The sequence below is a fragment of the Pristiophorus japonicus genome, chromosome 11 (genome assembly GCF_044704955.1).
Source record: "Pristiophorus japonicus isolate sPriJap1 chromosome 11, sPriJap1.hap1, whole genome shotgun sequence".
Taxonomy (NCBI): Eukaryota; Metazoa; Chordata; class Chondrichthyes; family Pristiophoridae; genus Pristiophorus; species Pristiophorus japonicus.
Genome location: NC_091987.1, coordinates 205,801,343 through 205,818,146, shown reverse-complemented (window position 1 = coordinate 205,818,146; position 16,804 = coordinate 205,801,343). Strand labels below are relative to the sequence as shown.

General features: G+C 43.4%; 1 long non-coding RNA gene across 1 annotated transcript in view; it reads right to left on the bottom strand.

Annotated features, from left to right (window-relative positions):
* Window positions 1-643: 643 nt before the first annotated feature.
* LOC139276445 (uncharacterized) overlaps window positions 644-16,804 on the bottom strand; it is a 66,863-nt gene continuing 50,702 nt past the window's right edge. The window contains exon 4 of the long non-coding RNA XR_011595934.1: window positions 644-754. This is a non-coding gene — a long non-coding RNA (uncharacterized lncRNA). The remainder of the gene's footprint in view (window positions 755-16,804) is intronic.

The window sequence follows — 16,804 nt, the reverse complement described above, 5'->3', positions numbered from 1 at the left end:
CTGGCTGTTCTCCCTCCCTTTTTAGAATGTCCTCCACAGACTTACACAGGTAGTTCAGAGGGCACAGTAAGTCCCATTCAGACCATTCTGACTTTAAAACCTGCCCAAACATCCCCACACTTGGAACTCCCAACATTAGAGGTAGAGTGAAAATGGGGGCCTAGAATTTGTTGATGTTGTGTCCAGGCATAAAATGGGTGCATAAGCATCCAATATGGTGGGCAGTGTACATGCGCACATTCCCTGCCAGAATTGCACTGCCCACCATATTGATAAAGGATCCAGTATGGGCATCCAGGGCCCTCACCTGAAACAGGTGTTAGGCCCTATGCATATGCAAATAAGGGAGGGGGGGGGGTGTCTAAGCCTGTTTAAGGCCCCTTCCCGAAATTGAGTTTCCCTGAACATAACTGGAACCAGGTCTCCTTAAAGGGTCCACTGGAGGCTGCCTTCAGATACATTTAAAAAAAAATATTTAGTGGAATGTGGAGCCCCTCCCTGCTTTACACAGACCCGAAGACTGTTTCCGGCACCCGCTCAGCCCCCTCCCAATCGCCTTCCCCCCTTCCTGGTCGCCCCAATCATTCTCTCCCAATTGCCTCCCCCCCCCGTGTCCCAGGACCTACCTGACCCAATGTTGCGCTTGTGGAACTGGCGAGTTGCCTCTGGATGCCCGTTTGGTATCTGCAGGTGAGGATCAATTTTGGATGAGCCTTGAGCCTCTGCCTACTGGCGTGCTCTCCCTGCATGTCGCCTATTTCAAACCCGAAAACAGGTAGTGAGAGAAGACTGTTGCAGAGTTACCCTGGAGCCCCATAACATGCCTTTTCGTAGCTGTAAACTAAATACTACTAGTGTCTCAGAACAGCCCACCTACTCATTTTATAGCAGGGAAATAATGCACACAGCAATCTAAAGAAAGAAGACATTTATTAATAGAGTCAGAATGGGCAGTATGCTTCTTTAATAGTTTGCAGGGAGTGTGTTACAGAGCTGTAAAACAAGACATCATTGATTGGCAAAAGAACCAGAGGTGATGTGAGGAAAAACCTTTTTTACATAACGAGTGGATAGGATGGTGGATACAGATTCAATTGTCGCCTTCATTTTTTCTCCTTCAAGTATTTATCTAATTTATTTTTATTTGGTATCTGTAAAGTCCTGTCCCCTCAGTACAGATTCACACGAGGCATGTAGTGAAGTCAAGGTCACTCTGGACCTGTACCTTTATTTCACAGCTCTGGAACGCTGCATTTGCCTGAGACCTGTCCTTATATATCTGTCTCTTGCAAGTGCACCCCTGGTGGCAAGGTATGCTGGTGGTTACAGGTCATATCTTATTACAGTCATGTATAGCATGTTAGGATACAGTTATATATAATAATGTAAGATACATGACAGTATCTGCAAGGATGGTGGAAGCAGATTCAATAATAACTTTCAAAAAGGGGAATTGGATAAATACTTGAAAATTGCAGGGATACGGGGAAAGAGCGGGGGAGTGGGACTGACTGGATTGCTCTTCGAAAGAGCCGGTGCAGACTCGATGGGTTGAATAGCCTCCTGTGCTGTACTATTCTATGATTCTATGACAAACTTGGACAATGGAACCCGAGTCTCTTATTTAGTCACTGGAATCCCAAGATTGGGAGGAGGCGAAGGAAGAATCTTTAGTCTGCTCTTGCATGTCTCCTAACAACTGATTCCAAGTGGCACTGACAGAGATCTGGGAACAGGCTACTAACCCACCCTCTCAGCTGTGGTTAATGTGTTGCCCAGGGAGAAAAATGAAAGCACTTACACTAAAATTAAAACTGATTGGTTAAAAAGTTAGAAATGACAAGGTCTGAGTAAATGAGAAACTGCAACTCTGATGCCTGAAAATTAAATATCCAAGCATTATTCTGGACAGACACAGCAGAAGTTGTGCATCATCAGGTTTTAATCACAGTGCACAGCATGTAGGAATGCGCTGTGTCGGCCAAGAACTTTCCCCCATAATCTGTATTTTTAGCATCTCTCCTGACCTCATGTCTAAGCTAGTTTGTCCATCTCAACATCACATGACTCTGTTATTGCCCATAACTTGCTGTCAAATTACCGGCGAGGCTAATGGCGCTCGCCATTATTATACACAAATGCTCCAGCAATTTCAGGCGAGGCAGAAGCGAGGTTAAACTTGGAAATCCAAAAGTTGCTGTCTGAATTGCGCTGCTCCCCCATCTCGCTGTCTGGCACACTATTGAAATGCATTGAACGACGTGAAGTTGCTGTATTTGCACGGTAGATACGAAGTAAACACACCACAGAAAGTTAAGTTTAAGTACCCTTTTAACAATGTGATAAGTGCAAATTACTGCCAGTCAACTTCTGACTGAAAATTAACTATTCCAAGTGTGGATTCTCATTCCTTCAGGTTTTAATTGTTGTTGGAGATTTTTAAAATGTTAATTTTTTAAAACTTTTCCTTTCTGTCTCTCTTCTCTGTCTTTTAATTCAATCTTTCTTTCCCTCTCTTTTTGTCTCTTTCTGTACCTGATGTGACATTGAATTCACCCAGTCTAACTTACACTTCCTTCTCAGTCCTTGCGCTGCTAATTTCACTATCCTTCAGCTTGATTGGTTAAGGATATACACACAGATGCTTTCCCTGCTCACTCAGGTCCCACATACCCGGTATCCCTTGCTGCGACGTTATCAGCTTGCACTTTCAGCAACTTGCCACACAAAGAATTTATAGACCTCAACATGCAGGAGAAGTCTAACTAACGGCAGATGCCATTAGATGCCCTGGCACAGCAAATTCTGGCCCACTGTGTCAGGTAGCAGCCCTGATACAACTTGTCCAATAATTACATTTAGTTAAGTGTTACAGTCACCGAAACAAGAGGTTCAGTAGATCACAGTGAGATTCACATCGATCAGGTTAACACTATCTGACATGTTCATTCCAGGCCTAAAGATGCTCCTTACAACATTAATCACTGCCAAAGCAATATAGGTTTGCATTTTTGATCATTCTGAAATCAGAAACAGTCAAATGAAACTTCAGCATTCCTGACACGCAATTGCATGCATTATACTCTATGATGATGACACCATCAGTGGAATAGCTTTAAGTACGGTATCGTTTTTCCAACTTTATCTTTGGCAAAATGAATCAATGGAAAAATCCAAAATTCAGACTAGACGTTTGTTTTTAGACCTCTAAGTTGTACAGAAGTTGAACTTCAGAAGTTCCTGTGTAATCAAAATATTTAATGGCAAAACTATTAGGTCATGAATTATTAAACCAGATGGAGTGACTAACCATGGAAGTTATTTCCTTCACAATGCAGACTGATCTCAGACTGACATTATCAAATAGCAACATTAAATAACATTATCACATCATTGGTTTAGCAGGCACTTAAACCCCATTATAGATGTGAATGAGACCAGATGGTTTTCAGTCGTAATGGGACTGCAGAAGGACCCTTGTCGCCTGGTGAATTGTCTGGGAAGATCCTGAATCAAATATTTCTGGTGAGAAATGTTAGTACAGCATCAAGAATAACAAAAACAACAACAACTAGTATTTATATAGTGCCTTTAACGTAGTGAAACACCCCAAGGCTCTTCACAGGAGTATTATGAGACAAAAAAAAGTACACACGAATCAGGCTTAATATAACTAGATGTAGAATAAAGCAACAATGTCTTAACCCCACTTTCAGCAGAGCAACCCTATATTTTTTTAAATTCGTAATTGGGATGTGGGTGTCGCTGGCAAGGCCAGCATTTATTGCCCATCCATAATTGCCCTTGAGAAGGTGGTGTGAGCCACCATTTCAGAAGGCAGTTAAGAGTCAACCACATTGCTGTGGGTCTGGAGTCACATATAGGCCAGACCAGGTAAGGATGGCAGATTTCCTTCCGTTAAGGACATTGGTGAACCAGATGGGTTCTTGGTAATTTCTTGGTCACCATTACTGGTACTAGCTTTTTATTCCAGATTTATTTCATTAATTGAATTTATTTAATTAACTGAATTCCCCAGCTGCTGTGGTGAAATTTAGACTCATGTCTCCAGATCATTAGTCCAGGCCACTGGATTACTAGTCCAGTAACATAACTTCTATGCTGCTGTACCCATTATTTGTGCTAGTTTAACATTGACCATTTCCAGACCAGCCATCCTCTAGTCTCTATGAGTAGATTGTCAATTTAATGCCAATTATTTCTGAACTAAACCAGTTTTAAACTATGTCTGGATGGATTTAAATCCAGGTCTCAGAGGTGAAAGATCCCTGTGTTTATTTTTTTTCTCTCTTCCCCATCTCTCTTGAAGATGTTGATTCTACTGCCATTGGGGGTACAGTAGGCTGATTGCAAGATTGCAATGAGCCACTGTCATCTGAGTTGAGATGGACTAATTGAACAGAGATTGGTGACGAAAACAGGGACCTTCCTAATCTGTATAGTTAGACTACTCACTGCCTTGAACTTCATAGCCCCTAACTGGGCTCCATGTATTATTATTCCAACAACAACAACTTGTATTTATATAGCACCTTTAATGTAGTGAAACGTCCCAAGGTGCTTGACAGGCGTATTATGAGATTATTTTTAAAATTTGATACCGAGCCACATAAGGAGAAATTAGGGCAGGTGACCAAAAGCTTGGTCAAATTATTCCTCTGCTTCCTTGACAGATTCATTATCAATTGGTAACAGTATCAAGTTAGTTTTTAACAGAATTTAGTTAAATGATTCCAGGAATGAGGGACTTCAGTTACATGGATAGACTGGAGAAGCTGGGGTTGTTCACCTTGGAGCAGAGAAGATTGAAAGGAGATTTGATAGAGGTGTTCAAAATAATGAGGGGGTCTGGATAGAGTAGATAGAGGGAAACAAAGTAAATGAGTTGACGGCACAAATCATTACAAATGGGTATGATTTGGTGGCCATTACTGAAACGTGGTTGCAGGGTGGCCAAGACTAGGAATTAAACATACAGGGTATCTGACAATTCGGAAAGATAGACAAGAGGGGAAGGGAGGTGGGGTAGCTCTGTTAATAAAGGATGATATCAGGGCAGTTGTGAGAGACGATATTGGCTCCAATGAACAAAATGTTGAATCATTGTGGGTGGAGATTAGAGATAGTAAGGGAGAAAAGTCACTGGTGGGCGTAGTTTATAGGCCCCCAAATAATAACTTCATGGACAATAATCAGGGAAATAATGGAGGCATGTGAAAAAGGAACGGCAGTAATCATGGGGGATTTTAACCTACATATCGATTGGTCAAATCAAATCGCACGGGGTAGCCTTGAGGAGGAATTCATAGAATGCATACGAGATTGTTTCTTAGAACAGTATGTTACAGAACCTACAAGGGAGCAGGCTATTTTAGATCTGGTCCTGTGTAATGAGACAGGAATAATAAACAATCTCCTAGTAAAAGATCCTCTCGGAATGAGTGATCACAGTATGGTTGAATTTGTAATACAGATTGAGGGTGAGGAAGTAGTGTCTCAAACGAGCGCAATATGCTTAAACAAAGGGGACTACAGTGGGATGAGGGCAGAATTGGCTAAAGTAGACTGGAAACACAGACTAAACGGTGGCACAATTGAGGAACAGTAGAGGACTTTTAAGTAGCTCTTTCATAGTGCTCAACAAAAATATATTCCAGTGAAAAAGAAGGGCGGTAAGAGAAGGGATAACCAGCCGTGGATAACCAAGGAAATAAAGGAGAGTATCAAATTAAAAACCAATGTGTATAAGGTGGCCAAGGTTAGTGGGAAACTCGAAGATTGTGAAAATTTTAAACGATAGCAAAGAATGACTAAGAAAGCAATAAAGAAAGGAAAGATAGATTACGAAAGTAAACTTCCGCAAAACATAAAAACAGATAGTAAAAGCTTTTACCGATATATAAAACGGAAAAGAGTGACTAAAGTAAATGTTGGTCCCTTTGAAGATGAGAAGGGGGGTTTAATAATGGGAAATGTAGCAATGGCTGAGACCTTAAACAATTATTTTGCATCGGTCTTCACAGTGGAAGACACAAAAACCATGTCAAAAATTGCTGGTCATGGGAATGTGGGAAGGGAGGACCTTGAGACAATCACTATCACTAGGGGGGGTAGTGCTGGACAGGCTAATGGGACTCAAGGGAGACAAGTCCCCTGGTCCTGATGAAATGCATCCCAGGGTATTAAAAGAGATGGCGGAAGTTATAGCAGATGCATTCGTTATAATCTACCAAAATTCTCTGGACTCTGGGGAGGTACCATCGGATTGGAAAGCAGCTAATGTAACGCTTCTGTTTAAAAAAGGGGGCAGACAAAAGGCAGGTAACTATAGGCCGGTTAGTTTAACATCTGTAGTGGGGAAAATGCTTGAAGCTATCATTAAGGAAGAAATAGCGGGACATCTAGATAGGAATAGTGCAATCAAGCAGATGCAACATGGATTCATGAAGGGGAAATCATGTTTAACTAATTTACTGGAATTCTTTGAGGATATAACGATCATGGTGGATAGAGGTATACCGATGGATGTGGTGTATTTAGATTTCCAAAAGGCATTCGATAAGGTGCCACACAAAAGGTTACTGCAGAAGATAAAGGTACGCGGAGTCAGAGGAAATGTATTAGCATGGATAGAGAATTGGCTGGCTGGCAGAAAGCAGAGAGTCGGGATAAATGGGTCCTTTTCGGGTTGGAAATCGGTGGTTAGTGGTGTGCCACAGGGATCGGTGCTGGGACCACAACTATTTACAATATACATAGATGACCTGGAAGAGGGGACAGAGTGTAGTGTAACAAAATTTGCAGATGACACAAAGATTAGTGGGAAAGCGGGTTGTGTAGAGGACACAGAGAGGCTGCAAAGATATTTAGATAGGTTAAGCGAATGGGCTAAGGTTTGGCAGATGGAATACAATGTTGGAAAATGTGAGGTCATCCACCTTGGGAAAAAAAACAGTAAAAGTGAATATTATTTGAATGGGGAGAAATTACAACATGCTGCAGTGCAGAGGGACCTGGGAGTCCTTGTGCATGAAACTCTTTTTGGGAGTAAACAAAAAACATTAAACCGTGCCCCCCCCCGATCTGGGGGAAACACCAAACATTTACAGGCCCTTTTATTTTTTTTTTGGTTTTTTTGGGGGTTTTTTTTTTGGGCACAAAAACATATTTTTTCTCCAAGTGCCCCCTATAAAGGGGAGGGGGACACTAAAAGCACCGGCAATTAAAACAAATTACTTAAAAATATAAAATCAAATTAAAATTTGGTTGCCGGGCGTGATGATGCACTCCAGTCCCTCCGGTGCCCACCTCAATCCCAAAAAGTTAGTTTGCAGGTGCAGCAGGTAATCAGGAAGGCGAATAGAATGTTGGCCTTCATTGCGAGAGGGATGGAGTACAAAAGCAAGGTGGTCCTGCTGCAACTGTACAGGGTATTGGTGAGGCCGCACCTGGAGTACTGCGTGCAGTTTTGGTCACCTTACTTAAGGAAGGATGTACTAGCTTTGGAGGGGGTACAGAGACGATTCACTAGGCTGATTCCAGAGATGAGGGGGTTACCTTATGATGATAGATGGAGTAGACTGGGTCTTTACTTGTTGGAGTTCAGAAGGATGAGGGGGGATCTTATAGAAACATTTAAAATAATGAAAGGGATAGACAAGATCGAGGCAGAGAGGTTGTTTCCACTGGTCGCGGAAACTAGAACTAGGGGGCACAGCCTCAAAATATGGGGGAGCCAATTTAAAACAGAGTTGAGAAGGAATTTCTTCTCCCAGAGGGTTGTGAATCTGTGGAATTCTCTGCTCAAGGAAGCAGTTGAGGCTAGCTCGTTGAATATATTCAAATCACAGATAGATAGATTTTTAACCAATAACGGAATTAAGGGTTATGGGGAACAGGCGAATGAATAAGTGGAGCTGAGTCCACGGCCAGATCAGCCATGATCTTGTTGAATGGCGGAGCAGGCTCGAGGGGCTAGATGGCCTACTCCTGCACCTATTTCTATGTTTCTATGTTTCTAAACTGTTTCCATTGGCTGAAGGGTCGAGAACCAGAGGACACAGATTTAAGGTGATTGGCAAAAGAACTAAAGGCAACGTAAGTAAAAATCTTTTTACGCAGCGAGTGGTTAAGATCTGGGGTGCACTGCCTGAAAGAGCGGTGGAGGAAGGCGCAATTTTATCTTTCAAAAGGGTATTGGATAATAATCCAAAGGAAAAAGAAACTGCAGGACCGCGGGTAAAGGGCGGGGTAGTGGGATTAGCAGAGAGCCGGCACGGGCTCGACGGGCTGAATGGTCTTCTTCCGTGCTGTAACCATTCTATGATATCAAATAGTTAAATGAAAGATCAGATAAGCGGAAGAACTATAATAAAGGACTGGCAGCACAAAGGAATTACTGGGTTTTATCATTCCTGTGGAATACCACAGAAAGTGACAAGTCATCTGAGCATCATGCTGGTATGACTTCACATTGCAGGTTTCTCAACTGCATTCTCCATAAAGGTTCACAACGTTTGTAAAAAAGGGTGCAACAAATTTCTTTTTAATTTGAGGTAAGAAGAGTGCCAGTCGAGTATTTTTGTTACATTGATTGTCTGTTTCTAAAAAAGACTTGCATTTATATAGCGTCTTTCACCACCACCGGACGTCTCAAAGCGCTTTACAGCCAATGAAGTACTTTTGGAGTATAGTCACTGTTGTAATGTGGGAAACGCGGCAGCCAACTTGCACACAGCAAGCTCCCACAAACAACAATGTGACTACACTGCAAAAGTACTTCATTGGCTGTAAAGGGCTTTGAGACATCCAGTGGTCATGAAAGGTGCTATATAAATGCAAGTCTTTCCTTTTTATAAACAGACAACCGATGTAACAAACAAAAAACAGATTTGTCAGGAAGACAATATTCCTTTACTTTTAGCAACCATTTAATCTTGTCTCAAATCTATTCTGATAAGTTTGGTTTGATAATAGGCCATTGGCCAAGAGAGCAGCATTTTTACTTAATGAACTATAAAGAAAGAAAGATTTACATTTATATAGCGTGTTTCATGAACTCAGGATGTTCCAAAGTGCTTTACAGCCAATGATATACTTTTTAAAAGTGTTGCCACTGTTGTAATGTACAGAAACTACAGAACCAGTGGGAACGTGTTCAACCTGCGTCGTCTCCAGGCCAGGTCCAAGACCATCCCAACCTCTGTCGTCGAGCTACAGTCTGCACACATACAGAGGTTGAACTCCAGGATATAGTGGACGTATTTACTGAGACGTACAGAAGCATGGGCCTTATGCTAAACATCTGTAAGACAAAGGTCCTCCACCAGCCTGTCCTCACCGCACAGCACTGCCCCCCAGTCATCAAGATCCACGACGCGGCCCTGGACACCTTGGACCACTTCCCATATCTCGGGAGCCTCCTATCAACAAGAGCAGGCATCGAAGACGAGATCCAACTCCGCCTCTAGTGCGCCAGTGCAGCCTTCGGCCGCTTGAGGAAAAGAGTGTTTGAAGACCAGGCCCCCAAAACTGCCACCAAGCTCATGGTCTACAGGGTTGTAGTAATACCCGCCCTCCTGTAAGGCTCAGAGACATGAACCATGTACAGCAGACACCTCAAGTTGCTGGAGAAATATCACCAATGATGTCTCCGCAAGATCCTACAAATCCCCTGGGAGGACAGGCGCACCAACATCAGCGTCCTCGTCCAGGCTAATATCTCCAGCATTGAAGCACTAACCACACTTGATCAGCTCCGCTGGGCAGGCCACATAGTTCGCATACCATACACGAGACTCCCAAAGCAAGTGCTCTGCTCGGAGCTCCTTCACGGCAAATGAGCCAAAGGTGCGCAGCGGAAATGTTACAAGGACACCCTCAAAACCTCCCTGATAAAGTGCAACATCCCCACTGACACCTGGGAGTCCCTGGCCCAAGACCGCCCTAAGTGGAGGAAGTGCATTCAAGAGGGCGCCGAGCACCTCGAGTCTCATCGCCGAGAGTGTGCAGAAATCAAGCGCAAGCAGAGGAAAGAGCGTGCGGCAAACCAGTCCCACCCACTCCTTCCATCAACGACTATCTGTCCCACCTGTGACAGAGTCTGCAGCTCTCATATTGGACTGTTCAGCCACCAAAGAGCTCACTTCAGGAGTGGAAGCAAGTCTTCCTCGATTCCGAGGGACTGCCTATGGTAGAAATCGCGGTAGCCAATTTGTGCACAGCGAGATCCCACAAAGAACATTGTGATAATAGCCAGATAATCCATTTTATTGATGCTGGTTGAGGGATATTGTCCAGGACACTGGGGATAACGCCCCTGCTCTTCTTCAAAATAGTGCCGTGGGATCTGAGAGAGTAGACTGGGTCTCGGTTTAACGTCTCATCCAAAAAACAGCACAGCAGTGTCAGCTTAGATTTTTGTGTTCAAGTCCCTGGAGTGGGACTTGAACCCACAACCTCATGACCCAAAGACGAGAGTGCTACCCACTGAGCCATGGCTGACACAGCTGAAACATGAGGCATGTCAGAGACACTAAAACAGATCAATGCGAGCAGTATGGTAAGGGTGATACCATTATAGAAGAACATAAGAAATAGGAGCAGGAGAAGGCCACTCGTCCCCTCGAGCCTGCTCGTGGGTGATCTGATCATGGACTCAGCTCCACTTCCCTGCCCGTTCCCCATAACCCTTTATTCCATTATTGCTCAAAAATCTGTCTAATTCCACCTTAAATATATTCAATTCCCTGGGGCAGAGAATTCCACAGATTTACAACCCTTTAAGAGAAGAAATTCCTCCTCATCTCAGTTTTAAAAAGTGGCCCCTTATTCTGAGACTATATTCCCTAGTTTTAGTTTCCCCTATGTGCAAATATCCTCTCTACATCCACTTTGTCGTGCCCCCTCATTATCTTATATGTTTCGATAAGATCACCTTTCATTCTTCTGAACTCCAATGAGTATAGGCCCAACCTACTCAACCTATCTTCAACCCCCTCATCTCCGGAATTAACCGAGTGAACCTCTCTGAACAGCCTCCAATGAAAGTATATCCTTCCTTAAATACGGAGACCAAAACTGTACGCAGTACTCTAGGTGTGGCCTCACCAATACCCTGTACAGTTGTAGCAGGATTTCTCTGCTTTTATACTCTATCCCCCTTGTAATGCAGGCCAACATTTCATTTGCCTTCTTGATTAATTGCTGTACCTGCATATTCACTTTTTGTGTTTCATGCACAAGGATTCCCAGGTCCCTCTGAACTACAGCACTTTGCAATTTTTCTCCATTTAAATTATAATTTGCTTTTCTATTATTTCTACCAAAGTGGATAATCTCATATTTTCCCACATTATACTCCACCTGCCAAATTTTTGCCCACTCACTTAGCCTGTCTATATCCCTTTGCAGATTTTTTGTGTCCTCCTCACAATTTGCTTTGCCACCCATCTTTGTATCATCAGCAAACTTGGCTACATTATACTCGGTCCCTTCATCCAAGTCATTAATATAGATTGTAAATAGTTGAGGCCCCAGCACCGATCCCTGCGGCACCCCACTAGTTACTGTTTGGCAACAGGACAATCTATCCCAACTGTTTTCTGTTCGTTAGCCAATCCTCTATCCATGCTAATATATTACCCCCAACCCCGTGAACTTTTATCTTGTGCAGTAACCTTTTATGTGGCACCTTATCGATTGCATTTTGGAAATCCAAATACACCATATCCACTGGTTTCCCCCTTATCCACCTCTGCTTGTTACATCCTCAAAGAACTCCAGCAAATTTGTCAAACATGATTTCCCTTTCATAAAACCATGCTGACTCTGCTTGATTGAATTATGCTTCCTGAAGGCTTTGTGTCTTAATGCAAGGAGTATCCATAATAAGGTGGATGAATTAACTGTGCAAATAGATGTTAACAAATATGATGTGATTGGGATTACGGAGACGTGGCTCCAGGATGATCAGGGCTGGGAACTCAACATCCAGGGGTATTCAATATTCAGGAAGGATAGAATAAAAGGAAAAGGAGGTGGGGTAGCATTGCTGGTTAAAGAGGAGATTAATGCAATAGGAAAGACATTAGCTTGGATGATGTGGAATCTATAGAGCTGCAGAACACAAAGGGCAAAAAACATTAGTGGGAGTTGTGTACAGACCTCCAAACAATAGTAGTGATGTTGGGGAGGGCATCAAACAGGAAATTAGAGGTGCATGCAATAAAGGTGCAGCAGTTATAATGGGTGACTTTAATATGCACATAGATTGGGCTAACCAAACTGGAAGAAATACGGTGGAGGAGGATTTCCTAGAGTGCATACGGGATGGTTTTCTGGACCAATATGTCGAGGAACCAACTAGGGGGGAGGCCATCTTAGTCTGGGTGTTGTGTAATGAGAGAGGATTAATTAGCAATCTCGTTGTGCGAGGTCCCTTGGGGAAGAGTGACCATAATATGGTGGAATTCAGCATTAGGATGGAGAATGAAACAGTTAATTCAGAGACCATGGTCCAGAACTTAAAGAAGGCTAACTTTGAAGGTATGAGGCGTGAATTGGCTAGGATAGATTGGCGAATGATACTTAAGGGGTTGACCGTGATGGGCAATGGCAGACATTTAGAGACCGCATGGATGAACTACAACAATTGTACATTCCTGTCTGGCGTAAAAATAAAAAAGGGAAGGTGGCTCAACCGTGGCTATCAAGGGAAATCAGGGATAGTATTAAAGCCAAGGAAGTGGCATACAAATTGGCCAGAAATAGTAGCGAACCCGGGGACTGGGAGAAATTTACAACTCAGCAGAGGAGGACAAAGGGTTTGATTAGGGCAGGGAAAATGGAGTACGAGAAGAAGCTTGCAGGGAACATTAAGACAGATTGCAAAAGTTTCTATAGATATGTAAAGAGAAAAAGGTTAGTAAAGACAAACGTAGGTCTCCTGCAGTCAGAATCAGGGGAAGTCATAACGGGGAACAAAGAAATGGCAGACCAATTGAACAAGTACTTTGGTTCGGTATTCACAAAGGAGGACACAAACAACCTTCCGGATATAAAAGGGGTCGGAGGGTCTAGTAAGGAGGAGGAACTGAGGGAAATCTTTATTAGTCGGGAAATTGTGTTGGGGAAATTGATGGGATTGAAGGCCGATAAATCCCCAGGGCCTGATGGACTGAATCCCAGAGTACTTAAGGAGGTGGCCTTGGAAATAGCGGATGCATTGACAGTCATTTTCCAACATTCCATTGACTCTGGATCAGTTCCTATTGAGTGGAGGGTAGCCAATGTAACCCCACTTTTAAAAAAAGGAGGGAGAGAGAAAACAGGGAATTATAGACTGGTCAGCCTGACCTCAGTAGTGGGTAAAATGATGGAATCAATTATTAAGGATGTCATAGCAGCGCATTTGGAAAGAGGTGACATGATAGGTCCAAGTCAGTATGGATTTGTGAAAGGGAAATCATGCTTGACAAATCTTCTGGAATTTTTTGAGGATGTTTCCAGTAGAGTGGACAAGGGAGATGTGGTATATTTGGACTTTCAGAAAGCTTTCGACAAGGTCCCACACAAGAGATTAATGTGCAAAGTTAAAGCACATGGGATTGGGGGTAGTGTGCTGACGTGGATTGAGAACTGGTTGTCAGACAGGAAGCAAAGAGTTGGAGTAAATGGGTACTTTTCAGAATGGCAGGCAGTGACTAGTGGGGTACCGCAAGGTTCTGTGCTGGGGCCCCAGCTGTTTACATTGTACATTAATGATTTAGATGAGGGGATTAAATGTAGTATCTCCAAATTTGCGGATGACACTAAGTTGGGTGGCAGTGTGAGCTGCGAGGAGGATGCTATGAGGCTGCAGAGTGACTTGGATAGGTTAGGTGAGTGGGCAAATGCATGGCAGATGAAGTATAATGTGGATAAATGTGAGGTTATCCACTTTGGTGGTAAAAACAGAGAGACAGACTATTATCTGAATGGTGACAGATTAGGAAAAGGGGAGGTGCAACGAGACCTGGGTGTCATCGTACATCAGTCATTGAAGGTTGGCATGCAGGTACAGCAGGCGGTTAAGAAAGCAAATGGCATGTTGGCCTTCATAGCGAGGGGATTTGAGTACAGGGGCAGGGAGGTGTTGCTACAGTTGTACAGGGCCTTGGTGAGGCCACACCTAGAGTATTGTGTACAGTTTTGGTCTCCTAACTAGAGGAAGGACATTCTGGCTATTGAGGGAGTGCAGCGAAGGTTCACCAGACTGATTCCCGGGATGGTGGGACTGACCTATCAAGAAAGACTGGATCAACTGGGCTTGTATTCACTGGAGTTCAGAAGAATAAGAGGGGATCTCATAGAAACGTTTAAAATTTTGACGGATTTAGACAGGTTAGATGCAGGAAGAATGTTCCCAATGTTGGGGAAGTCCAGAACCAGGGGTCACAGAGTAAGGATAAGGGGTAAGCCATTCAGGACTGAGATGAGGAGAAACTTCTTCACCCAGAGAGTGGTGAACCTGTGGAATTCTCTACCACAGAAAGTTGTTGAGGCCAATTCACTAAATATATTCAAAAGGGAGTTAGATGAAGTCCTTACTACTAGGGGGATCAAGGGGTATGGTGAGAAAGCAGGAATGGGGTACTGAAGTTGCATGTTCAGCCGTGAACTCATTGAATGGCGGTGCAGGCTAGAAGGGCCGAATGGCCTACTCCTGCACCTACTTTCTATATTTCTATGTTTCCTTAGTAATGGACTCCAGCATTTTCACAACAACAGATGTTCGGCTAACTGGTCTATAGTTTCCCGGTTTTTGTCTGCCTCCTTTTTTAAATAGGAGTGTTACATTTGCGGTTTCCCAATCCACTGGGACCGCCCCAGAATCCATGGAATTTTGGTCGATTACAACCAATGCATCCAGTATCTCTGCAGCCACTTCTTTTAAGACCCTAGGATGTAAGCCATCAGGTCCAGGGGACTTATCTGCCTTTAGTCCCATTATTTTACCGTGTACTACTTCTTTAGTGATAGTGATTGTATTAAGTTCCTCCCTCCCTATAGTCCCTAGACCATCCACTATTGGATCCTTCTACCGCGAAGACCGATACAAAATATTTGTTCAATGTATCTGCATGTTCTCCATCATTAATTCCCCAGTCTCATCCTCCAAGGGACCAACATTTACTTTAGCCACTCTTTTTCTTTTTATGTACCTGTAGAAACTCTTACAATCTGTTTTTATATTCCATGCTAGTTTACTTTCATAATCTATCTTCACTTTCTATCATTTTTAAGTTGTTCTTTGCTGGCTTTTAATAGTTTCCCAATCCTCTGGCCTCCCACTAGTCTTCGCCACATTGTATGCCTTTGTTTTCACTTTGATACTCTCCTTTATTTCCGTAGTTAGCTTTTCCTTCTCATTGGGATATATTTTTGTTGCGAGTTATGAAATATCTCCTTAAATGTCTGCCACTGCTCATCAACCGCCCCATACTTTAGTCTATTTTTCCAGTCCACTTTAGCCAACTCTGCCCTCATATTTTTGTAGTCTCCTTTGTTTAACCTCAGGACACTGGATTGGACAACTGAATTTAAAATTCAACCAAGTTATGGTCACTCATTCCTTGAGGATCCTTTACTCGGAGATCATTTATTAATTCTGTCTCATTACACAGTGCCAGATTTAAGAAAGCCTGCTCCCTGGTTGGTTCCACAACGTACTGTTCAAAGAAACTATCCCGGATACACTCTATGAACTCTTCCTCAAGGCTACCCTGGCCAATTTTCTTTGTCCAATTAATATGAAGGTTAAAATCACCATGATTATTGCTGTTCCTTTTTTACAAGCCTCCGTTATTTCTTGATTTATACTCCGTCAAACAGTGTAGCTACTGTTAGGGGGCCTATTGACTTGCAGCAAGGAACACAGATGGATACACCATTGCAAGTTAATGATGATTTTTTCTGAGTATTTTCCATTACTGCCTCATATAGCTTTGTCCATACTGTATCAGCACTCTTCTGCTGGAACCGCAAGTCAATGAACAATGAACAATTGAACCATCCATGACCATTGATAGTGACTTATGCCGAAGTGTTTCGCACCTACTCGCACTTGGAAACTGGCAAAACCTGTTACATATTTTAACAAGACAGTGTCAACAAACACTTGGGACACTGCCCAATGACCATAGTCATGAAAGAAACTTTGTTCTAAATGTAACTTCCTTCAAATCAATGCAGGTACTTTGACATGACATTATTTATTTATATTCGTTCACGGGAAGTGGGCGTCGCTGGCAAGGCCAGTGTTTATTGTCCCTAATTGCTCTTGAGAAGGTGGTGGTGAGCCATTTTCTTGAACCGCTGCAGTCTGTGTAGTGAAGGTGCTCGCTTAGGGCCCAAATTTGGCCAGTACAGATTTCTGGCACACTCACCAGAGGTGCGCCACTTTTGTAGAACTCCCAGGACGCCAAAAGTCTTCGGGTCGAGTTTGGCCGCTCCCCAGGCTCTCCTCCATGGTGGCATAGCGTGGCAACTGGATTCGGGGGCGGAGCCAGGTTCCGGCGCTGAAAACAGTGCCGGGACCTCTGCACATGTGCGCTAGAGTGTGCGTGCATGCGCAGTAGCTCCGAGCCCCTAGAATCTGAGAGTGTGTGATGCAGACTGTGTGGGAGGGGCCGACGCTTGCAGTCCCTATCCCGGGCCGAGTGGCCTGCCGCACAGGCCGTTCCCTGCCTTCCCATGCTGAGGGCTACAAGAGACAGGTTGGTGGGGGGAAGAGTTTTGATCG